At 45.6% G+C, this 24,884-nt stretch overlaps 1 protein-coding gene across 2 annotated transcripts in view; it reads right to left on the reverse strand.

Moving 5' to 3' along the window:
* Positions 1–24,884, reverse strand: part of LKRSDH (lysine ketoglutarate reductase/saccharopine dehydrogenase) — a 68,514-nt gene that overhangs the window by 42,998 nt on the left and 632 nt on the right. The window contains exons 1-2 of one of the 2 annotated variants that reach the window (XM_084578970.1): positions 5,771–6,006; positions 4,502–5,289 (exon numbers count right to left, since the gene is read on the reverse strand). The gene's annotated coding sequence lies outside the window, so the exon portion shown is untranslated. Of the gene's footprint in view, positions 1–4,501; positions 5,290–5,770; positions 6,007–24,884 lie in introns of those variants that run through there. The other variant, XM_084578971.1, reaches the window with a different exon arrangement.

Below are 24,884 nucleotides of genomic sequence, written 5' to 3' on the forward strand. Positions count from 1 at the left end.
TGGTCGACCGAGGTCGTCATACCACTGCCATATGACCTCGTTCGTGTATTTAGAATACCCCACAACGATTACACAACACAAGTGATTCCGTTTTATGCACAATTTCTCACTCGTCTACAGGGTCGTGATGTCACGTGGCATTGAAATTGACTTAAAAATGCCAGCTAAACTGCGATTTTAAGGTCGTACGTCATGAGCACAAGTAAACATTCAAGGCAAACTAGTTTTGATGAAAAGAAAATTGGCGTGATTGGAATCGAAACGAGCTTAATTCGACTGCCTAGGTTAGCGTACCTGACTGGCGACTCAAGGGCCCCCCCTTGAGTCGCCAATCAGATCCGGGAAACCTATAGGCCGTCGAAACTGGTTCTTTGCACTTGGATGAAGTGAGACCTTCTGCATGTGTCTTGCTGCGGTAATTAAAAAGAAAGAAAATAAACAAACAGTGTATTCGTTTGAACGTGAGGCCGCCGAAAGTATCCATTAACTAATTGCGCATCACGGACATACGTCACGCACATCACCACCCCTCCGCCTCGAATTTTATCTACTGTGCCGGAACCAAGCGTATTTCAGGCGCTTTCGTATGTATGAAAATCGCAACGAAATGGGTCAAAAATCTGCCCCTTGTTTTTTAGAAAACATTGGCGCATCGTTTGCTGCTTATATATATCCAGTTGAATGAATCGTTCAGTGTCCAAATGTTGAATTTTCTTCTACTTGCTCTCAAGCAGCTTTCCGTGTTCTTTCTTCCGAACTCTGTCTAAGTATTTGGTTTGGTTTTTGGGGTCTAACGTCCCAAAGTGACTCAGGCTATGAGAGACGCCGTAGTGGAGGACTCCGGAAATTTCGATCACCTGGGGTTCTTTAAAGTGCACTGACATCGCACAGCACACGGACGCCTTGCTTTTCGCCTCCACCGAAAAGCGGCCGCCGAGGCCGGGATTCGATCCCGCGTCCTTGGGAACAGTAGTCGAGCGCCTTAATTACTGCGCCACCCTGGCGGGGTTCTGTCGAAGTAATTATTCACTGTTGTGTGCATTTATAGAACAATATTTCTATATTTACTTGAACGTAACCAGTCAGCCAAATAGCTTTGACCAATTGTGGCAGTTTCTTGCATTTTGCTGAGGAAAAACCGACAATGATGCCTGGAAACTCAAATTACGTAATCCACGGATGACATGATCAATGGGCAAATTGTCGCTTTTGGATGTGCTCAGACATTAGCGCGTCCCTCCTTCGGAGACAAGAAAAGAAGTATTCTGCGGAAAATAAATGAACAACTAATGTTTGCTAAGATAGTTAAGCTGGTTGGTTAATTTCCATGGTGAGCACCTTCTTCCTGGTTCTTTATTTGACCTTTTTTGGACTAGTATAGTATAGTATAGTATAGTATAGTATAGTATAGTATAGTATAGTATAGTATAGTATAGTATAGTATAGTATAGTATAGTATAGTATAGTACTTTCAGCATGCAGTTTCTTTACGTGTCATTTTTCGCACACACCATGAGCGCCTTGTTCGTTCACATACTTTAGTATTGTGCTGACATTGTTTTTACTCTGAGTTATCGCGTTTATATATACCCACGCTGAGTAGTGGAGCCCCGTATAGTGAAGGAAAACCCCTTGTAGACAGCTACTTGCACAAGCAACATACGCAGGCAAGCTGTACACTCCAGCAACTGACACGCGTTCGTCATTGTCCTTCAACCTCTCGCAGTGAATGACATGAAGAGTGAAGTACGTTTGGAAGCACTCGCGCTTCTATGCCAGTCGGCTGCTGCCGATGTAAACAACTTTATGCCTGCGGATATCATCGCACGTAATTCTGCGGACGCTTTCATTTACGACGATCTCGGCGCTGAAATACAGCCAAACAAAGAAGCAATAAAGACAAGGGTAATTAGTGGCCTGTGCTATCCCGCTCACAATGGCTTTATTGCTGACCCAGGGCTTGCAGAGCTTGAGCTGCACAGACTTGACGAGCTCTTACTCATAAACCGCCAATTTCTGTTTTTGTAGGTGACCTATGCATAAAAACAGAGAAGTTATAATTTTGCATCTACAGAAAGGCTAAAGCCGTGGTCGTTTCGGGGAATTTCCAATGCAGCGGTTAGGCTGCAAAATAGGAGGAGCGACCATCTGTATCATTTTATGTGCTTGGTTGATCAAAAATTAAGCTGCCGTGACCAGAAGAAAACTTCAAATCATTCTAGTGGCGGTTGCTTTGACAGGATAAAGGAAACTACGTCAAAACATGCCCTGCAAATTAGTGGCTCCTGGTTCACAACCTGGCTGCTTGAACGCACAAATTGTATATATTTGCGTCAGTTGGAACGAAAGATGCGCACCAAGACGAAGCGCTAACTGATATATTTTATTTATTGCTATGCACAGGTTTATATATTGCGGTTGGAAAAAAATATAAACGAGCCTTAAAGATAGCCCAGGAAGACAAGTGCGTCAGAGCTCATTCGATATCTCCCAGTATGCAAAAAAGCTGATTTTTATTTAAACAAATTCATATCTTCTCTTTAACGTGTTTTCTTGCGCTAGCTGGTACACATGAACGACGCCAACAGCAACCTAAGAATGAGTAGAATAAACTTTTCTTTGGGGAATTGATTAATGGCAAATTAATTGTGTGATTATTTATCATTTAGCGTCTTATCAGTTACCTTTCGGCGAAAGTTCTCATACTAACAATTTCCCATTGTGCACATTCAAAGTAAAACATTCGCCTATTATCTCCCTGTCTTCACATACTACATGGTTCCGTGAGTATATGTGTCGATACAAGCCCCTTATTGCCCCACCCTTCTTGCATTTATATTTTCCATATAGCATGTATCACAGAGAAAGAAAGCGAAAACAATTCTTTGTAATGACCTTTTCGTCTGTTTTCATGCCTGCGCATCAAAAACGCACTAACAGTGCAGTCCATTATGAAGTGGGACACTTGACTGTCATTCAAACAACCTTGACTCGGCAAGGTCGAGCGTCACTTGTGCACGTATTTACAAAACAGGGTTGGCATAATGCAGCAGTTTTTCCCCTTGATTCTATTCTATCTGCCGCGTCTGTAGCGGTACGTGAACCAATGAAGAAGGATGACAAAGAGGTAGACTTGAAATGTGTTCTTGCCAACGTTTTGCTGCTGAAGAATCAGCCTCGTTCTCTGCCTCTTGTAAGAGTCAGCTTCAGCCGCAACCACCGCCACAGAAAGAACATTATCATCGCGCCTACTCCAGGAGTCTTTCCACACCCAACGAATTCCGCACACACATAATCGGACATGTAGTTTCATTGCGGTGGTCATCGCACGTATAAATACGACCATACCATTTTTTTTTTTCGCTTTTATACGTGAACGTGCGACCCGTACATTTCTATTCCATTTTTTTTTTTTTTCTGTGGCGCGGCGAGTGTTTGTTTCAAAATCAATCATCCTAATTGAGCCAAATTATGATTTAAACATTACCAAAGATGGTTCGCTTACGTAAAACGTGTATTCCGTTGTCTAGATAAAAACGCACCGCTTCTCGGCAAAACTAAGCAGTGCTGCCCATATTCCGAGTCTACGTCGTTATCGAAGTGTCACTATCTCACGTGACCTCGAGTCATCTGATTGGTAGAAACGCCGGAACCGGGTGTTGCCACTACGGAACCGGACGAGGTGGCAACATCATGTTCCGGCGTTTCGACCAATCAGATGACTCGCGGTCGCTTCAGATAGCGACGGGCCCTGGTGTGATACAGGGATTATTTTCCATCCCATTCCCTTTCATTCTTATCAATCCCCATTTCTATAGTTACACCACCTTCGGTAATAGCGGAACGCGTATACGTTATCTCGTTCAACGAGGAATAAAACTAATTCGATCAGACCAAGTAGAACTAACATAACCGTAATATTGTTTATGCCATGAGACTTCAGGCACATTTAAAATGCTATCTGTGTCACCTAGAGCATGCAAAATCGTTTCCTAATAGAGCAGTAAGCGACTTGGCTGTCGTCCCTCGATGCATCATTGCAAACCCAGTGCATGGGCTAACCACGATAACAGTGACAACTGCATCCTTCACTCTCTTGATCCATCTGTGTTCAGACACCACAAAACAGTGTTATACGCATGATATAAAAGCAAAATCAACGCGGCACGAAGGACATAGACTAAAGGTGAGGAACAGAGGAGATGAGGCAGGCCTTAAACACTGTGCATCCCCAGCCATCGTGTTTTGTTCCGGTTATTTAAACTATTCATCCTTTTGCCTTTCTGGCTAGACGCGTGGGCTGACAAATGAAATCACTGCAGGTCTTCGCTTAGATAGCAACGGCAAGATACGTTAACCGGTAACGCAACAGAAACGAGGAAGAGCAAGCGTATACGTAGAAAACACAGACCCTGGCCTCAAAAGCGACGCTTGTGGGTTGCGACTTTCGCATGTGAAACTGGACCGCCTTCCCGCGCGCAGCTGGAAGCAGCTCACTCACCTGTTTACAGACGAGCCAGGAATACTCGCTGGAAGCCCAGTTGTCGCGGTGGACGGACTCGTGCTCGGACCAGTAGTCGCAGCGTCGCGCTTCACCAAACAGGGTTGGACGCATGCACTTTTCAGGCGTCGCACCGCGATCGCCTCCGATGAGGTCGGGAGAAATCGGTGGTCGAGGAATCACAACCGACCAACCCCAACGGCACCAACAAAAACAACAACCAATAAGGTTATATCACCGAGCCATCGCACGCACTGTGTGATGACGTGCCTTCAAGCATATCTTCTCTTCGTTCTTGAGGACGGACAGATGGCCGCTTGTTCGCAAATGTCTCAAGCCTTGAAGGAACTCCTTCAGAACTTGCTGCTTGGACCAAGACTTTGAAAGAACCTTGCTGGAAGTTGATACTCGTTTGCCTTCGAACGATTGGCTCGTGTTATCGCACTTATGCTGCTGTTTTCTTTCCACTGGTACACAGAGGACAAACCTTGAAATAGCGATAAGCAAAGAAGGTCTTCACTCTATACGTACTGTTACACTGGAAAGTCTGGCCGCAGAGACGGCGCACACACCTACTGCGGACTACTAAGAAACGTTGTGAGTTCACACAGAGCACACGTTTCCGGCGGGCTTCTAGTTTCCTCAGCACCGTCTTCAGAAAGCGGGTCGATGCCCTGACGATCCTCTGCTTGTCCTTGTTCAGCACTGGATGAGCAGTCTTGTCCTTGGGAAGTCTCTGTACAAGACGTGGCCTCTGCTTTCACCACAGTCAATCCCTGTTACCGCCCCTGCGGGAAGAAAGAGGTGGAATGTGTGTTTAAAGCTGCGACCGCAAATAACGAGCGAAAGAGAAGTGGCATGCACCAATTTTTAGTTGCCTGGAAGTTGCGAAAGGGGGAGGAAAGCGAAATTGAGGGAGAGAGTGAAAGCCAGGAAGTGTGGCCCACCGAGGAGGGGTGGCAGGCGACTGCCCTAATCGCGAGCTCCACATCTCGGTTCCGCCACATCGCAGCGAACGACACTCTTCGTTGCGCAATGCCACCGCATCGTGACGAATGGAGCCGAAGCGGCCGAGCGTGTAATGGCAAACACAGGCGCCCACACTTTCTTCATTCATTATTTCCACAGTGATCGGGCGAATGGAGGCCACAAATAAGCAACCCCGGAAACGATACTGGGAGAAACACGGCGCAAAGAGATACGCTACAGGCCGAAATGCAAATAAAATAGTGGGAGAAGGATACGCGCCAAAACGAGGCGCGAACGCACCGTCGCAGTCGACGTCGTCTCCGTCCGCGCTCGGTGAAGGTTACACTGCCGGCGCCACAGTGTGCTGTCGTACGATCGAGTCCCTCTTCCCTCGTCGTCGTGTCGCCGGCGTGGAAAGCAGCAGCTCTCGAAAGAGCGAGCAACCTGTGCGAGTGTGTGCGTATTCCGTTCCCTAGCGGCGCGGCTGCCTGCCTGGCCAACGTACGTGGCTGCCTACCGGCTCGCCGCGACTGCTTCTGCCGCCGGCGATGGATTCGTTTTTTTTTTTTTTGTTTGTTTGTTTTTTTCTTTGCTGGCTTCCTCTCAGCGATTACATTTCGCCTTTCTTTGTTGTTTCCGAACGAACTATAGTACAAGTGTTCGCCGAGCGGGTGAGGGCGAAGCAGTTGCACGACTGTGAAGCGAGGAGGTGAGTAGTGAGGAGGGAATAACGAGAGGAGGAGAAAGGTTGTAACGCCGGAGTGGTGCGGTGAAGGTTGCCGCACTCTTCCTTCGCAGACTTCAGAAAGAAGGTACGCACCTATGGAGGAAGGAATGCACGCGTTCAGTAGCTTGCGGAGAGTGCCGGTTGCTTTGCGGACGGAGTACACCGCCGAGTTTTCATTTAATGCGACCTCCGCACCCCTTGGTGTCTGTCTGCGTGCATCTTGTTCCGCCTCTGCTACCGTGAATTTCATATGCGTAATATCCACCTGGCATAACGCTTTCTTCCCTCTCTTTTCGACGTCATTCCATTTCACTCGGCCGACACCGCCGACTGCTGCGCTTTTTGTGCGAGCATTGTCTGGGCCCCTGTCTGGGCCCCTGTCTGGCCCTCACTGACCTGTCTGGGAGTGTTCCCCTTCATGATGTTCGCGAAGGCTGTGGTGACCGTGCTCCTGACGCACGGAGTGTGAGAGACCGGTCGGGACGCGTCCCGCCTATAATCCTACATAATTTTGCTCAAGACGATTAGTACTGTACTACTAGAGAAAGCCAGTGGCTTGCACTGCGAATTGCATGAAACATAATAAAGATGTCGCGATCGTATAATATAACTAGTGCATGTATGTAGGTATGAGGGTCTGCCACTCCATTTCGCCAGCTCATGCGTTTACGATCATCGCGCAAATGGTCACAGGACTGACTTGAAGAACTGTTCTGGATGAATAATAGAGTCGAACGTTCAGCTAGTTGGTCACACATCTCTTGGAAGAAGGCAGCAGAGCAGGTAACAACACAAAGCATAAGAAGCACACACAAACACAAGGACAACGCTGCCTTGTCCTTGTGTTTGTGAGCATCTTATGCTTTGTGTTACCTGCTCCGCTGCCTTCTTCCAAGAGATGTTCCGGATGGTTCACGGTCAGAATGAAGTGCGCAAAACAGCATGGTGCGCGGAAGAGGTCAGTAAAGAACGGTCAGACTGGGGACTTAAAAATTCGAGGACACTTTGGCGACTAAAGTGATGAAAGGCGAAAGCCTGAGTGCCGCATTCTGCTACGCGACTGTTGCGCATGTAGCGATGAATGCTGCTACGAGTAAAGCGAGCGACTACTCTTTCACATTCTGCGAGTGAATTTATTCAGCGAATTCTGCTTGACAGCGATGAGATCGCGCTCCTTTTATCTTCGCAGCTGTTCTACATTTACTGTTGTGTGGTTGATTTTACTGGGTGTGCGACATTGATTAGTAATTAATTAATTACGTAACTGTCGCCAGATAGTATTTAATAATTAATCAGTTATTAGTAAGCAATTAACAATTTAGTAATTAGTAATTGATCATTAATTGGCGTATGGCCATATAAGACCCCCATTCGCGCATGGTGTGATTGTGCTCTGTGATTGGTCGAGACCTTAATGACGTCATCCCGTCTCGACCAATCAGAGCCGCCGCAAAAGCGTCACACTTTTGCTGACGATGACGATGAGGCAATAAAGGCTTCCGCCTTAAAAGCAGGGAAAGGACCTAGGGACAGAGTGTAGGCTCAAAATCGGTGTAGCCTAAATGAAAGCGGAATTTCTATTAAACTAAGTCTACTCCTATGACAGTGGCAACTTAACATAATGGGCAGTTTAAAATAAGAATAAAAACACTTAGATCCTAGAGGTGCTTGGTACTGCTGCGTTTCGAATGAGGCACTTTCGTCCAAAGTCACATGCACGCTACTCAGAACTTTCCACGCATGGCCGTGCGTGGTAGCCCACAAAGTGTCCTGTTGAGGATATATATAGTTGCTTGGTGCAGTAATCCGAATTTACCTATGCATTTCCTCCGCATAATCCGCAATGGGCGTATTTGTACAACTGCATGGTGCTTTACTATCACTCGAGTCGCTGCCACCGTATATGCGATCCATGTGCTGTTCAACACAGCAGCCGCCACACGGGCCGCACTGGAGCCTCAGCATTGGTTTCGAAGTTCAACCTGGTGGGTCTGCTATACGAGGTGCTTTAGCGAACAATTTCGAAAATTCCTGAGAAATAGTAGAAAGTAGGGAGTTCGAAATATAACCTTTGCGGCACAAGTTATCAGCCACGGCGTACGTAACTCAATGCAAATATTAATTTAACACAGCTAATTAACTGAACCTGACTAATAAACTTTTCAACTATACCCAGTTTGATGGTTTGTACCAACAGGGAGTTCGAAGCTGGTGTACGAGACAATGCGATATCAGTTTCTTAAACGATGATAAACTGTTTCTAAAGTACTGCGCCGCGAGGATATCAAGCACGGAAACTAAACTGAGCTCATGAAACGCGTAGAACGCTCGGTGAAAATGGCAAGTCCGCTGCTGACCTTTACAATGGCTACAGGCGCCACACAACTGCGTGTTTACTACAGGGGTTCTCTAATTGGGTTCCGCAGGCAGCTTTTCTGGGTTCCGCGGGCTCCCACACGGCTGCCTCCCGACAACGCAAATCAGATGGAATGTCGATCTTGTGATGCACCACGCAGCAGAGTAGGCGATGAAACACAGGCGAGGCACACAATACGCACATACACATAAACAAGGACAATGCTGCACTGACAACTGATTGATGATGATGATGATGATGATCTCAGACAAAATGACACATACCCACGGCGGAGGATTGGCCAGGGTGCATTGTAGATTGTAAATATTTATGTTCAAGGACTGGAGTATTCAGATAAATATGGATGTTTAACTAGAGTTTGGAAAAATAAAAAGGAAAAGAAACTGATTAAATCTAACACCACCATCCTCTTCCTTCTCCACTTCTAAGGACACACACCACTGCTTCTTTGACGGTCTTCCCAATGATCTAAAAAGTATTTCTCCTTCAACAGGAGAACTGAAGGCATGCTAACGCAGTTTTCACCAGCTAAATATATCTCCCAAGCTTCCAAAATCTCTCTCGTTAATCTGTCCTTGTTCTTCCTCAACACTGCTACTTAATTATGTTCTGTTGAAGACATTCCTTTTTCACAAAGAGTGCAGTCCTTGCAGTGTATCGCAATGTTAGTCCCGGACTTATCCAACACCGTAGAGGCATGTTCTCTAATCCTATCATTTATGCATCTTCCGGTCTGGCCGATATCATGTCGATGGTCGATGGCATCATGTCGTCTGACCAACTAGCTCGACTTTCAACGGTAGTATCGATCTTGTGACTGTATTTTCTGCGTTCTTGATGCATGACGAAGAGTTGGGCATTTATTACGCTGATTGCCAAAAGCAAGAAATCAAGGAAATGCTTACAAAAGGGATGTAAATAAGAAAAACAAAACAGGACATGTCTTTGAATGATCAATGTCGCCCAATTTTAATAACCGGCAGAGTTCCTTGGAACATACTGATAGCTGTTGTGGTTCCGTGAGGCAAAAGGTTTGAGAACCCCTGCACATGCATTTCGTCTCGCTCTGTTTCAATCAAAATAATGACTAGGTGGTTTGCACTGTCTGTCCATTTACAACGGCGAAGCAAAACAGTGTTCATAAGAAGGCACAGTAGTTAATGCAGCTTGAAATTGGAGCTGTAGTCACTGCAATACACCACCCCCGGACCCGCCGTTTCGCCAATGTTCCTGTGGGTCTGAAGCACTGCAATTTCGCTTTGTGCAGAAAGATGGTTTGGTTCGGTTTGTGGGGTGTAACGTCCCAAAGCGACTCAGGCTATGAGAGACGCCGTAGTGGAGGACTCCGGAAATTTCGACCACCTGGGGTTCTTTAACGTGCACTGACATCGCACAGCACACGGGCGCCTTGATTTTCGCCACCATCGAAAAGCGGCCGCCGAGGCCAGGATTCGATCCCGCGTCCTTGGGAACAGCAGTCGAGCGCCGTAACCACTGCGCCACCCCGGTGGGGTCTTTGTGCAGAAAGAATTGCCGCATTTCCTATCGCTTCAGGACTTCAGAAAATTTGTTTTTATTTGTTTCAAAACTTGACGGTGGTATTGTCGCGTCTCATTAAGGCTTCGAACTCGTCGTTTTCACTAACCACCCAACCTGGCTAACTGAAAAGTTAGTGAGTTTTAGTTATATATTCATGCAATTAGAAGATTTTTATTGCTAATTACACTCTCTGCAGCTGAAAGTTTGTCTCTAAAATAATTTGTTTTTCTATTTCGAACTTCTTGTTTTTATAATTTTTTGAACGTTTTCATTGCAACAACTGGTATAAAAGTTTTGATGCAAATACAAATGGTCGATATTTCCCTCTCGGTCATCTGACATGCAGTTTTCACCGCTAAATAAAGCTCAAAGGCTTGGCAGCCTCCGGTACAGGCTGACTTACGACCGAGATGTCAATTTCGCAAACAATTCTTCCTCGTCAAAAAAGGGGAGCTGCCTGCATTGAAGCTAACGCTTGAAAGCGATGACGCATATAGTATGAGTATGTGGGCTATGCCGTCCCTCACCCAGTTTTCATCTCTAAAATTTTAACGGGACAGAGTTGACGGCTCCGTTTTCAATATGAGTAAGTTACCAGTGCCAGTATGAGTGTACGGGATAACAGAGGCACAAAATGAGAGATTCGTAAATAAGCGAGTAGCAACGTGCATATAAACGACCGTGGATACGTAAGGAGCACCGCGCACGAAATGCAAATGAGGCTGCAACGTCATACCTTTAAAGGTGGAGTTTAAGTGTCCTCCAGATTTCTATTTATTTGCATGGCATATGAAAAAAAGTTGGTATCTGGCAGTGACGTTTACTGTTATAGATTTCCCTTTCTTGTAAATTTAAAACGAATTCTCAAGACCTGACAACGCAATACAATGTTAAACTAATCTACTCTACGTAATGTGCAACACGAAACATACAAAAAGAAATGCATCGCCAGTAATGTTAGTGACACATGCACTGCAAAAAAACGGAGAGTTGAGCTAGTTGGTGCAACATTCTCAAAAAACGCAGTACAACGGACAAGTAACAAGCGAGTAGAGGGTAAAACTGCTATCAGCTGCATGGTTTACTGCTGTAACACGTATATTCAAGGAATGTTCCGATAACGAAGTGCACATGTCCGCAGATAAAAACATTCACATCAGCCAGCTTCATCAAGGTATGTGCAATGAACGATGAAAAAATGAGCAATCATAATCGCGGTAAATGACATTAGTTATGAAAAAGATATAATGGACTTGGCAAATCGACAGTGCGCAAAGGTGAAGGAACGGTAGTGTCTACCAGGCATAAAGGTAATAGGCAAATTCCAAGTGATTGTCAGGTAATCACTGTATACGTGTCAACTCGCCATGATAAGAGGACAGTGTAGATCACGAGTACCGGTGCGGACAAAAGGAAACGGAGCACGCTATTTCCGTCTAAAAATTTTCACGCGTCGCATAACTGACACTGGCAGCCGTGATATGTGCGAACCGGTAGTAGACGCCAGTGCCCTGACACTTGAACGAGTATTGTTTTCTTATCTCTAGTTCAGGAGGCGTGATTTTAATTTGAAGGGAAATACGTGCTCCGTTTACTAATGTCCGCACCTGTACATCCGTCACGAAATGAGTCCAGCGGCGACACAAATATAAAACAAAAATCTAGCGTGCAAAATGAAAAGCCACATTTACCAAGTCTCCCAGCTGGGCAAACGCCAGCTGCTCCTCCACACCGCTCTCTCCCCTACGATACAGGGTATGGCTGTTGCGTCTTTTAACGTTCTGTGGCGGCGCCGAGCGTAAACACAGACGGCCGATTACGCGGGTTTCTGGCCGTGTTTTTATTCCGCGACGCAAGCACGTGCGCGAATTCCTGGCTCACACACCCTCCGCCTCGTGTGTTTCCACCAGGGCTGCTAGCGGCCATAAAAGAAGGCGCCGCTGGCCACGAAAGCGGCGAAAGTGCGTGGCCTTGCGGTGATTATGTAGCGGCTTCGCCGTGACACACATTTGCTGGCTGCTTGGGCGTTCAGCCCTCTTCTTCCCCTATGGGTGCTGCGCGGACGCAGGAAACGCGTACAGCGCTTCGTTTGTTTACATCTGCGCTTGGACGCCGGGCTGTGCGGTTCTTGAAGCCACTTGTGTGGTACTAGCAATCGTATTGATTTGATTAAGGGTCTCCACTTTGAAATAATCATGTGCTAGTATGAACGGCTAAAAGATTCATAGGCTGCCCTTGGAGGGTGAAGTGGGAGACATTTTCATTAAGTGCGACATGGAATTCATTCTAATAATGCGCCGAGATGTGACTTTCTGATATGAGCGGTGAAGGAGAATAGGTGTAGCGAGAACGTTTAGTTACCAAGACAGGGGTAGTTAAATATGGGTACACTTGGAGATGAAATCCTACAGAGGCTTTTGTACCGTATGGGAAGATAATGAATGTGGCGGTCAGGGTAAAGCTCCAATAAAGCCTTTCTCGCTCAAGAGTGTGAAAAATGTGCAGATGCAACTCCGGCCCCTCGTTAATTCGCTTGTCGGCCTGAGTAATTTATTGAACGGTTAGCTGATTGGCCGATTGGTTCACTGATGTATACGGCTGTAAACTCCGTCAGGAATAAACGCTAGCAAAGTCAACAGGATGCGTAGAGTCATTGCTCTGTTGATTCCGTGGTTTATACAATGCAAGTGCGCTGGATATAATGGTGATAACTGATAGTTAGTCATCGATTTGTCAGCCAAGGTCAGCCAAAACCAACTCGGTCTCCGCCTCCTCTCTTTTTGCAGCAGGATGTCGGCAGTCAGCAGCAGTTATCAGCTTCGCTCGCTGGTAGCCTGCGTGGGCAATAAAGTTACGAAAAGCGAGCGGGGAGATACAACGTAATGGCTGTTCTTCGGAAGCCATGTCGTATAGAAAGTGTACAATATAGAAACCTAATAAACCTAGCAAGGCGCCTGTAAGAATGCATAATATAAATGTATATTGGCTCTCAAGGGCAGGAGGATGGGGATTTGCGGATACAGCTACCTCTTTCTCTGTGCCCGTGTAAAGTAAGAATGGATATTCCCACTGAGGCATTTAGTTAAATAAGTGTATTTATTTATTTATTTTTATTTTATTTATCTATGTAGTGCAAGATTCCCTGTTAGGAAAGTGCTTGTATGTCATGTGCATCAGCGCAACTAAACAGGCAATTCATCGAATTAACGAATATTTAATGGATGTGCAGCGCTCTTCGCCATCAAGATCGACCGCAAACGCTGTTATTGGAAGGTATACAGTATCTACAGCTAGGATTGCGGCGCATGTTGCATTGAGGAGTACGTACGTTGGTGCCAACGTAGTACGTCGCACACGCGTGGAAAGCAACCGGAGAGCAGCCAGCAGTGTGCTGGCGTTCATCGACTCCTGTACCCGGGGCCCGTGCCGGATGCAGTCCGCACTTCGGAGTGCAAAGCGTTCACCTCGCCAGCTAGCGATCGCACAGAGTGTGGTGTATGGCAGCGGCCGCCTCTGACTGTATACAGCTTGTTCCGGTTAATGCGTGAACAACGCATGGCTACCACCTGGAGGTTGGTGCCGAGTACGCAGCGTTACTGAGTTACTGAAGACGTCAACTGAAATGCAAACTTTATGAGACGTCATACAAACTAGTTAGTTACCTGCTTACTGAACTAGTTTATTAGTTATCTTCATGCAAAAGCAACGTATAGTGTCGGATGCCAAACGCAAATGGGAAATATTCTACTTGTAAATACTCGAGTTTGAGAAAGGCACTGAGTGTACCGAACAGTGAGATATTCCTAGCCGTCCCTATATCAAAGGACAACGACATATGAGGCGTCCCATCCTTCACTTTGCGCTCATGCCTGAAAAAAAAAAAAAAAAAAAAAAAAAAAATACGTATGAGCGCCAAAGAAAAAAAGTGTTTTTTTTTTTCTCTCTTTTAGGTGTGCTCAGACCCCACATAACCAAAAGACCTTGTTGTTATAGAATGCAATGAGAACGTCTTTTATGCAACGTCATTTATGCATCTGTAACTGCATTTTCTTAATGCATCAATGCCGGGCGCAAGCGACCTTGCTCGGTGCAAGCTCACAATTCGAGCTGAAAGATGGGAAGCTTAGAGAATCGTGGTTATTTTCGCTAATAATGGACAAGCGGCAAAACCACACTTACTGCCGTGTATGCAGAATGAAGTTCAGGGAGTACGATTACATAAATTGATATATTACTACTAATGTGCACAGTAGCGGCCAACCGACATGTAGCTAGCCGAGCCGCATATGAACCTCTACAATTAAAGCATTTAAACGTCGCTCCGTGTCTTCCAAGACATGACATATTCAACAATATATCGTACATGTCTACTGTAAAACAATTCTGAGGATGAGGATGCGGCCTTACGGAGCCGCATCCTCCGGCACAAACCGCAGTCGGCTGGCCCGCATTCGATTTGCACTGCATCTGTACGACTTGAAGTATTGCATTAACAGCTCCGCTCCTTGGACATAGAAATTCTCTTTTTAATAGGATTTAGTGAATTGATAACCGCTAAGCTCTGACTACTGGTGCAGCCGCTTCAGTGCAATCAGTATTGGCGGCAATACATGCCCTGAAGGATGGCTGCTGAATGTCGGTCGCTTCATCCTCTTTTCAGCGGCATATAAAACAGCTTGTTATTCTGCGGCAGTTCTTCAATGGGCGAAGAGCTAAAAAATTGATTTCCTTGATAGGTTATAAGCTGTATTACAAATCAATAAACGCGGAAACTATAATACACAACTCAAGAGTGAAGCGGCAAATTCCTTTCAAGAGATGCTTCAGCCAGTGGCGTCGACAGTTATGACGTCAAAAGGGCATGCAGATGGACGCTGCAGGGGACGGGCACTCGGACAACCATCAACTCGGTGCCAGGCACGGTTTCCCGGGGCAAACGAGTGGGCCGACTGGCTGGGCACTGAGGCACAACTTAACCGTCTCTCCTAACCCAATGGGTTCCATTCTGAGCCTTCTCTAACATAACCCTGAAGAGCTAGAAGTGACTGCTCGTCAAGTAGCATCGCCGAAAAAAAAAACAGAAAACAAAAAAAATTCTTGTCTTCCACCCTTCACGAGCCGGACCCTATATAGAGATCTGTCTTGGGGATCTCAGGTTTTCATTAATAAGACAAGAGCCGGCTACGCCATGACATGCTATCGCATTATGGTAGTAGCGACGGTTACGAAGCGACCCTTACAGCTCGCTGTCACCGCCGCCAGTGAAATGCTACGTACGTGGCTCTAAAGGGACCCCGAATTTGGAGCACTGTGTTTGGGAATGAGGGGTCTTCAGGCAGTGCGCGACGATCATCGCCCCATGACGGTGACTGCCTATGACATGTGGATTCGGCCGCAAACATCCGCCAAGAAGCTTAAATCACTCTCGAGCTTCCATAGTGGGTCATATATACGTAGTCCTGCCTGACCTTTCTTGCTCCTCGTTAGTTAAGCTTCAAGGCATGTTTTTCAATAAATTCGTCCAGTTCTCTCTTCGCCAGTTATAAGTGAGCCCCTTGGGTCATTTAGTTTTGACAAAGACTGTATATAGCAGGGGTACTCACTTCATTTACAGCAAAAGGCCAGCAATGTAGCACAAACTCCCACCCTCCCTCCCTCCCTCCCTCCCTCCCCCGTCCCTACCAGATTATTTCTGGAGGCACGCACAGACATCGAGCGCATCAGGGATGGATCTCAACGGACGTTATGGGAGCAAGTACAACCGATCTCCAAATCTTATCGAACGCACCTAGTAGATATCAAGTGTGACTGGTGCTTGTATATGCAAATGTCACGATGGTCAGGTAGTCACGAACTCTCACGCAAGTGTTTTTGTGGATATCGTCCAAGAAGAAAGGAACGAATTGGTGCAAAGCTGCCTCTTTTTCTTTTTTTCTTTTTTGTTCTGCCTGTTGGATTATCTTTTCCCTGAACAACATGTTTTTCTATCGCGTAGGCCCGAGTCGGCAGACGCAAGCCTTGAGAGGCGCATGAGATACACGGTTTCACGCATATTGACCAGTGTTCGAAAGGGAAGGCAACACACCAGACATCTTATCGGCGCCGTCAGATAAGACAAGCACATCGTGCGACATGATCTTCCGAGCCACCTCTGCGGATTGACGCGGGTCGGAAAGCCCTACAAACGTTATAGCGCCGCGCAAGCTGCTTCCTCGCCTATAGTTCAAAAACAACTCTGCATGGGAGCATGTGCAAATTGATATATGTGAGGACTGTTTGTCTTGTATAGTACATACTGTCGTAGCCATTCAGTCCCTGACCGACCTATTCCCGAGACCCTTTTCTGAGATACGAATTCGTTTCTATAGTGCGTCTGTATTTCATTAGTTCAGTAAGCCTTTCTACATTTATATATATTCATTAATAGCTCCATCGTTAGACTAATAATTTGACTATGGCTGCAGCCCCCTCAGCCAGCTCACTACACCGTCACTTGCGCCGACTGGCTCACGCGGGCGAAGAAACCACCACAGACATCAATCAGCCTGGGACTGAGTTCCATGACCGCTGCTGATTTAGTTCTCTCAAGCCACCGTTGACAGCAGGGCAATTGTGGCGCGCGAATGCGCTAGTCACATGATTTTTTCCCCCTAATTCGCGGGCTCTCTTTGGAGCTCGGAAAAAAGATACACGTGAGGATTTCTTATAGCAAATAAATGAAAGGGTGATTTCTGAAGGTGCTCTCCAACTTTTCAAACCATTTGTTGTCTCAAGTCAATATTAGGTAAATTAGAAAAATAACCTGATTAACTAACGAATTATTATCGAAACAAAAAATTAACTGCGGTGCGCAAGACAGCTGGCAATTGTGTACAACTGTTTCTTGTGGCTTATCTCAAATGTTTAATATTTAATCCTTGGCTCAAGTTAACTGGGACACCCTATATATACAGCGTTCTTCTCCAGCCGGTGTAATAAAATCATAATCCCTCAAGCCGCATTGATTCTCAGGGTTGTCCTCAATGTCAGAGAAGCGGAGAACAGCTCGATGACGACTATCTTCGCCCGTGATTTGTCGTGAACGTCGTCAGTCGCCGACAAACGGAGCTCCGCACGTGTTGCCTTCGCTCCTCTGCTTTCTTCTTTATAGCATGCGCTTCTGTGTTGAAAACGTATCGCCGTCGTAGATGGTGTCGTTATCGGGTCCTCCGGAATTTCACGGCGGCCTGCTCCGCGGAGAGGCATGAACAACATCGCGGATTTATTCCACGATTACGTCAACGTTTCTATTGCTGCACAAAAGGGCTTCCCTTAAACGTGAATTGACATCGTTCTGTACTCAGTCGTCTTGCACTCGCATTTATCAAAACGCGCCGCCCCTGTACCTGCGATTCAACCGCTAAATAACTGCCCTGAAGGTATACAACAATCCATCTTATAGGCTCTAAGGCCGCTTAAATACACTCTAAGAACAGAATGAGTACTAGAATACTAGAACTCACATTTGAGGAGTTTTCACTTGTCCCATATACCACTCCTTTTTCCAGAGTAAAATAACTCTCTCTAGCCATAGAGTGATCAGACTCCACCTAATAGAGTACTGTACTCCTCTTGCAAAAGAGTGAAGGCACTCCTCCGAAAGGAGTAAAATTACACATTGTGGCTGCGTCCTACCACTCTTCCAGGAGGAGTTCAAGACTGATTAGAGTGCAATGCATATATGTATTGCAATTTAAAAAAAAATGCGGCTCAAATTTTTGATGCGGAGGGAACAAAATTTGAGTGCACCATGCGGCATATTTAACACCATAAGCACTTCCCCGACATAAACAAAGCCCGCACACTTGCCGGTCAGTGCCGGTTGGCTGAACCCCAGTGGCTTTGTGATGGCGTTCACTGCGACTTGTACAAAGAAGAGATATTCTCCAAAAACGCAGAACAACAACAGCGTGGATCAGAGAATCAATTCGAGTTGATATTGTTATAATTAAAACCAAGGGTGATAATCAAACATCGATAAGACAAGTAACGAGGTGAACACATAAGCGACGGTGTCTGCGTGTAACAGTGTGTGTTTCAAGGGTAGCAAGTCGTAGCCGGTGATGACCGAATCTCAGGCGAACAGATATACCGATAAGACTGGGCAGTTCTTTGTAATTAAGGAAAACACGTCTAGATGGCAGATAATTCCACCCCTCTCGGAAGCCATTTTTTCCGCTAAAAATAAATATTTTTCATTCTAAGTAGTACATTCAGAAATTAAGAAAGGCCTTTCGAGAGCTTTTCAGCGCAAAATACCAGCAATCAATTTTTTACAGGGATGTGAAAAACTTTGAGTGTGACGCTAGAGCGTAATGGGTGCCATCTGCGCCTTCTCTTGCTTATCCTCGTTCATGTAAATGCACTTTACTACTTATACTTAATAATTAATAATAATTGATAATGTAATAATTATTAACCAATCCATTAATTTGTGTTTCTGTTAGCTCACATTTAGAAGCGCACCGTCTCAATTGTTACCACATTGCGTGGAAGACCAGCCGACGTAAATATAATACCCCGCTTTAATCGAGCCGTAAGAACGTGCCTGCGAGGCATAGAAGTATACCTATATAGCGTGTCTGATACGGGTTCCAAGATTCCTGCTTTTGGTTCCCATCTCAGCCTCCCCAAGGACCTTGTGCAAGCTCGGTCATGTCACGTGATCTCGTGACGTCATACAACTCACCGACCAATCAGTGCTTGGCCATGTCACCTACCAACTACCAGCTTACCGAGGCATGCTCCTGTTCTCTGGCTCAATGCTAACAACTACACCGCTATGCACCCGAGCTTTACATTGAACGAGAGCCTTCTAAAACGCGGTCGCGTTAGGAATTTCTATTCTATAGGCGCACATTAAGCTTGAAATTGCAAAAAAAAAATGTTTTTCTTTGCTACTGCTGGTGAAAAATGCGTGTGCATCAAAATGGCGGACGACGTGCTAGTCTCTGCTTGGCAAAAATTATTTATGGCTTTCGTTATGCGACATAAAAGGTCACCTTATTTTCGGCATGAATGACGTGAAAATCACCTGACGAATTCACACCTGAGTGCGGGCACAGTCTCAGAAAAGGCTCCCACATTGCTTGAATTTTGGAATTTTGAACCGCCTCCAGCACGAACGCTCGAGCGCACGACCTGGACAGACATTAGCGCTGTTCATCTTTTGGTGCCGAGTCCAAGACAATGCTTCACGATGGGCTTGGGGCCAGTGGTAACATGAAGTGGCATGCTGTCCATGGTTCCAGACCCATCGGCCAGCTCTGAGCGGCGAAAATATTCGTATAGGAGACGTGCTTCTTTAGCGTTCGTGTTAAGCGGGCTGGTGGCGCTACTGCCAGTGTGCTATAGATCATTAGCAAAGACGTTTATCCTGCATATGACGCAAGTCTGACTGGTGATTGTCATAAAGGACAGTGGCCTCAGCAGTGAGTTGGTCGCAATAGATTTTACAGCCCATATATTGGAATATCTAACAGCTGCCTTGCCGCCCGTCCCTTCATTGTATGCTTTCATGTAGGATCCATACAGACTTTGCTACTGTACAGGTGATAACGTGTATAGACTCGTGGACTTTGAACGATCAGATACACGATACTGAACGACCTTTCAAGGAGAGCTCATATCTAGCGAAATTGCCACTATTCAGGCGCAGCAGAGCTACAGTAGCAGCTACTCGAGAGAGAGAGAGTGAGAGAGATAGATAGATAGAGAGAGAGAGAGAGAGAGAGAGAGAGAGAGAGAGAGAGAGAGAGAGAGAGAGAGAGAGAGAGAGAGAGAGAGAGAGAGAGAGAGAGAGAGAGAAGTGGTTCTTGTTTGGGATGAAGACATTACAGCTGTGTTATCAGTGAGCTCGAGAGGGAACGAATAGAAGTGTGGCAGGCCTCTTGAAAGCGGCGTTTCACTGCTCCGTGTATTGGAGATGTTTTTCGATTGCTCGCATTTTCTGTTTCCTCTGAAGAGTGTTGATAACACGACTGTGAGCTTGGTATCGGGGATTCTAGGTTCGCCTTTACATGGTGCGCGCACTGAGGGTAGACACGTAAGGTTTTGGTACGATCTGCAGAATATCCGAGCGCAAGACATCGGACGCTTACATGCATATACCATCAGACCTCTAACGCCCAGTGACGCGCAGTGGTTGCGGCGCTCGGCTACTGTGCCCAGGGATGAGGGATTGAATGCCGGCCGCGTCGGCCGTTTTCCGATAGAAGCGAAAACCGAGGCCCCCGTGTGCTGTGCGACGTCAGCACACGTTAAAGAACCCCGGGTAGCCGAAATTTCCGGAGTCCCCCACTACCGCGTCTCTCGTAGCCCGGGTCGTCTTGGGACGTTAAACCCTTAAAGCCAAACCAAACCAAAGCAATGAATACATGCCATCGATTTGCAACAACCCGGAGAGAGAGCCTTTCGATGTCCCCCTTACCCGATGCAAAATTCTGTAGAATATTGCGCAAACAATTTATTTTCTAGAAACGCTCACATTTCTCAAGATCTCAGCGCCACAGTATTCATTCCATGCGCATTTTTACGTGCTCGCCATATGTTTCAATTATTTTCAACAGTGCATCCTTTTCTTGTCAGTATGTTCTGCAATTCACTTTGGCGAAGCCTGAAACGCAAAAAAAAAAAAAAAATTAGAAAGACAGCGACATGAGAGAGTTACGACAAAGCGTTTATCTCTCACGTCCCTGTCTTTTTTCTCACCTCAGGTTTCGCCAAAATGATTAAACTCTGCTAACTAGCCCAAGAAACAGCCTTTATGTTCTACAACTTCACCGAACTATCTTTGCCCCGTCCCATTCCTCAATAATAAGAAAAGTATTCGCATTAGTTCAGTTCACTTGTTGAAAAAAAAATGCTTATTGCCGAAGGCTACGTAGCAAAGCATTCTGTTAATTCGTATAATTTTCATCTGCATCTTAGTAAAGTTTTTTTTGTCATTTAGCTTGAAACAATCAACCAGCTCTAATGCCTTCATGTACATTGTGTCTTATTCATCGTGCGACATAAAAATAATGTATCATTTATTGATTATTTTAATGTGCGCATAACTATTTAAAAGTCCTCATAGTTTGTCTATTTTCTAGTTCTATTCTTAAGTCGTCGTAATACTCCTGTACTTGTTAGGCAGCCACAGAACTGATTATGTGATCCATATTTATTTCCATTGTGTCTATATTTAAAATTTTCATAATTGTTTCTTCGATTTATATCTTTATCTATACCTCTTCATGCTTTTCTAAGATGAGGTAGTCTGTTCAGCCCAATGCAGCCTCTTTGTGAAGTTATAATGGAAATGTTTTCGTACAAAGTGGGCCGACTAGGCAAGTTAATTCGATCTGTCTTGTGTGAAGGGCCAGGCCGGCTTCTTTAACAATCCTCTCCCAAAGACAGCAGTAATGACACAGCGCTCAGAAAGAAGTTCCCGCTGGAACATGCCGCCACGAGGGACTTCTTGTTGCTCAATGACAGATGCGCTGACGCAAGCTCTCACCTGGCGATGCTCCAAGCCTACTGATGCCTTTCGCATGCCTCGCTAGGTTGTTGAGAGTGAACTTCTTAGCTCGAAGTGGCAGGCAGCTGCGGAGATGCTGTGCTGTGGAGATGCTGTTAAAGCCTGTGTCTAAAATGCCGCTTTTACTCTCTCTAATCTATGGTATCGCTAGTTTTCCCGCGTCAGCCAGCGACGTCTGTCGGTCACCAGTATCGAACAGAACGTAACTCAGTAGGGATAGACGCCTTTCCCCTCCTGTGTACTTCAACTGGCTAATGATGACGACGATGGTTCCATGCTGGCCATGTTCTCACTTGTGGCCTTAGAGGCATCTAACACGTGTAGGCACTAAAACTACGGCACTACATGAGGGGCCTATCTACAGCACTAACTTGCGACGTTTAGTGCCCAGTTGAACGGCTACTTGTAGGGCCCATATACATCTTAATGGAGAGCAAGCACCTCTTGGCTTCAGTTCAAGGCAGCACCTGAGCGCAAGTCTGATGCTTTAAGCACTCTTTTCGCATTTGGCGGCAAAAGGAACAGGCAGAACAAGACGCTGTACTAGAATGAGGTGCGCACGCACGCACGCACGCACGCACGCACGTACACACACACACGCATGCATGCACACACGCACACATATTTTTTCTTCTGTATACGAATTTTTTAATGATGGGGGTGCACGCTGAACAGCGTTTGCTGATGGTGCTTTGAGTGAGACGTCTCCCAAGAGTAGTAGTGCAGGTGCATACCCTCGTCATACGGTAAGCGCATGCCCAGTGTTGAAATCAGCGCTTTCTGCAGGGTGTACTGTACATGCGGCTTCAGGGAACTCAGTACTGAGAGCTTTTCAGCAAGCATGCCTACTCGACAACTACTAGGCCAATGCACTAGACGTTGCGTAGATGGTGCAATAAACTTTATGATCTGGAGCGTTAGTTTATTTCTCGTAATTAAATGGAATTGCGTCCGTCAGTGTTTTTACTCTGGAGAGGTAGGTAGTATAGAATTCCTCAGTCTTTTTCTTTTGCCACACCTTTTGAACAACCGGCAAAGTTCATCGTACGCTATACTGTTGCTAAAGTCACACCTAAAGAAACGCCATGATTACTTGAAGCAATCTCTCGTCGTTCAGTAATAACCAAAGTTGCTCTTACGCCTCCATGTACAGCCACCCAAATCTTCAACTGGCGTGAGCGATCAGTGCCTTTTCTGTGCACCTAGACTTTTCGCAAGTTAGCTCATCTGTAACGCTCAGAATCACAGAAAATGCGGCCATCACGCACGCCAGTTAAAAATCTGGACGGCTGTACTGCCGCAATAGGCGCGCTCCGTGTTTGTCGATAACCTACTGCTAATATTTGAACTGAGCGATCATGATTGAATTTACTGCTGTTATATGCCAGCAGCGCATACTACAGATGTAAGCGAGCGGCGTACTTTAAAAACGGATCCTTGACGTAGACTTCACGTGTATACAGTCGGGTTTTGGCAAAAAATTTTGCATCATGTTTCGACGCGGTGTTCGAAGAAAAACATTTGAGAAACTATAGCTTCAGGCTGAGTGCTCAGGCTGCAGAACGGCACTTCCACGTGTCACCCAGACAAGCATAATTTGTCTTCTGGGGACGAATGGCTCGTACCTCCCGTGGGAGACTTTCCACGACACAGGCCTGGCACTTTTCTTCACTATACAATTTGAATAAAGAGTGGCAGATTAAAGGTTGTTATGCACAAGCATAATTTGTCTTCTGGGGATGAATGGCTCGTACCTCCCGTGGGAGACTTTCCACGACACAGGCCTGGCACTTTTCTTCACTAAACAATTTGAATAAAGAGTGGCAGATTAAAGGTTGTTATGTTAGGTCCTGTGAAATGAATGGCTGAATGTGGAATTAAGAGAGCTTTATGGAAGCAAAACTGGAAGGTTCGAATAAGAATGCTTTTTGCGTATGAGGCTGAAAAAATTAGAAAGATCTTCAGTATATCGGAACCGTGTCGAATCCTAAATTAGTGGGTTGTAAAGCGGAGTGCATTCCTGTTGCCGTGCCTAGACATGAAATCTTCAAGGCGAAGAATGACCTCAGTAGAAATAAGCAGACATAGCTGTACATTTTATCTGGGCTACCTTTCTTTGTCTACAACGCGTTCCTTTGATTCGTCTACCCCTCCTTGCTAGCACACTTGAATAACGTGTTTCTGCCAACTCACGCGGAGACGCATGCTGTGTGTTCTCACGAACACATTCGTGGTCTTTAATGTGAACGCCTTTTAGCTCATGGTGCGCTGGCAAAAAGTGACTGCAAGGCATGACCGCCGGACGCCTCATGAGGAAATGTCCGCCGCATGAAGATAGATTATAGGCAGATTAAAGAAGTAAAAATGATTTATAATGATTAATAGAGGTCATAATAGAGATTCGTAGATGTTATAATAGAGAGATTTAGCTTACCGCGATCCGCGATCCGCTACCGTGATCCGCCACCGCGCGTTCCACTGCGCATGCCCGGACCCCCTTGATGCCGATAGATGGCGCCACATACTGGATGTCGGTAAGCTAAGTCTCTCTAATGACTACTAGTGGCTTGTAGACTATATGTCTAACGATTTGTAACGACTACAAATGATTAAAAATAACTAAAATGCTTAGTAACGAGTAGTAATGACTAAATTACCTATTAATGAATTTCAATGAGTACTACTAATGATTTGTAATGACCAACATTTCTAACAACTTTTGAGGACTACAATTGAATAAAAATGACTAAAAATGCTTAGTAATGAATCGTAATTACTAAAGCGACCTACTAATGACTTTTAATGAACAATATGCCTAACGGTGGCTAGTAAGCCTACGATTAGAAAGGACTAAAATGCTTAGTAATGAGTAGTAATGAGTGACTACTAATGACTTGTAATGACCAATATGTCTAACGACCCCTTGTAACGGCCACAACTGATTAGAAATGACTAAGAATGCTTAGAATGACTAAAATGACTTTTAAGGACCAATATGTCTAACGGCGACTTGTAACGACTACAATTGATTAGAAAGGGCTGAACATGCTTAGTAATGGGTAGTAATGACTAAAATGACTGCTAATGACTACTAGTGAATACTACTACTGCCACTAGGCTTTCGCCGTTCCCCTTTTAAGGGATACCTTAAGAGACCTTGTAATTTTTTTCCGCGACATAAAGGAGCTTTATGACTAGGACTCTTATAAAA

Source organism: Amblyomma maculatum, chromosome 9, assembly GCF_055883805.1.
Source record: "Amblyomma maculatum isolate TAMU_Amacu chromosome 9, ASM5588380v1, whole genome shotgun sequence".
NCBI lineage: Eukaryota > Metazoa > Arthropoda > Arachnida > Ixodida > Ixodidae > Amblyomma > Amblyomma maculatum.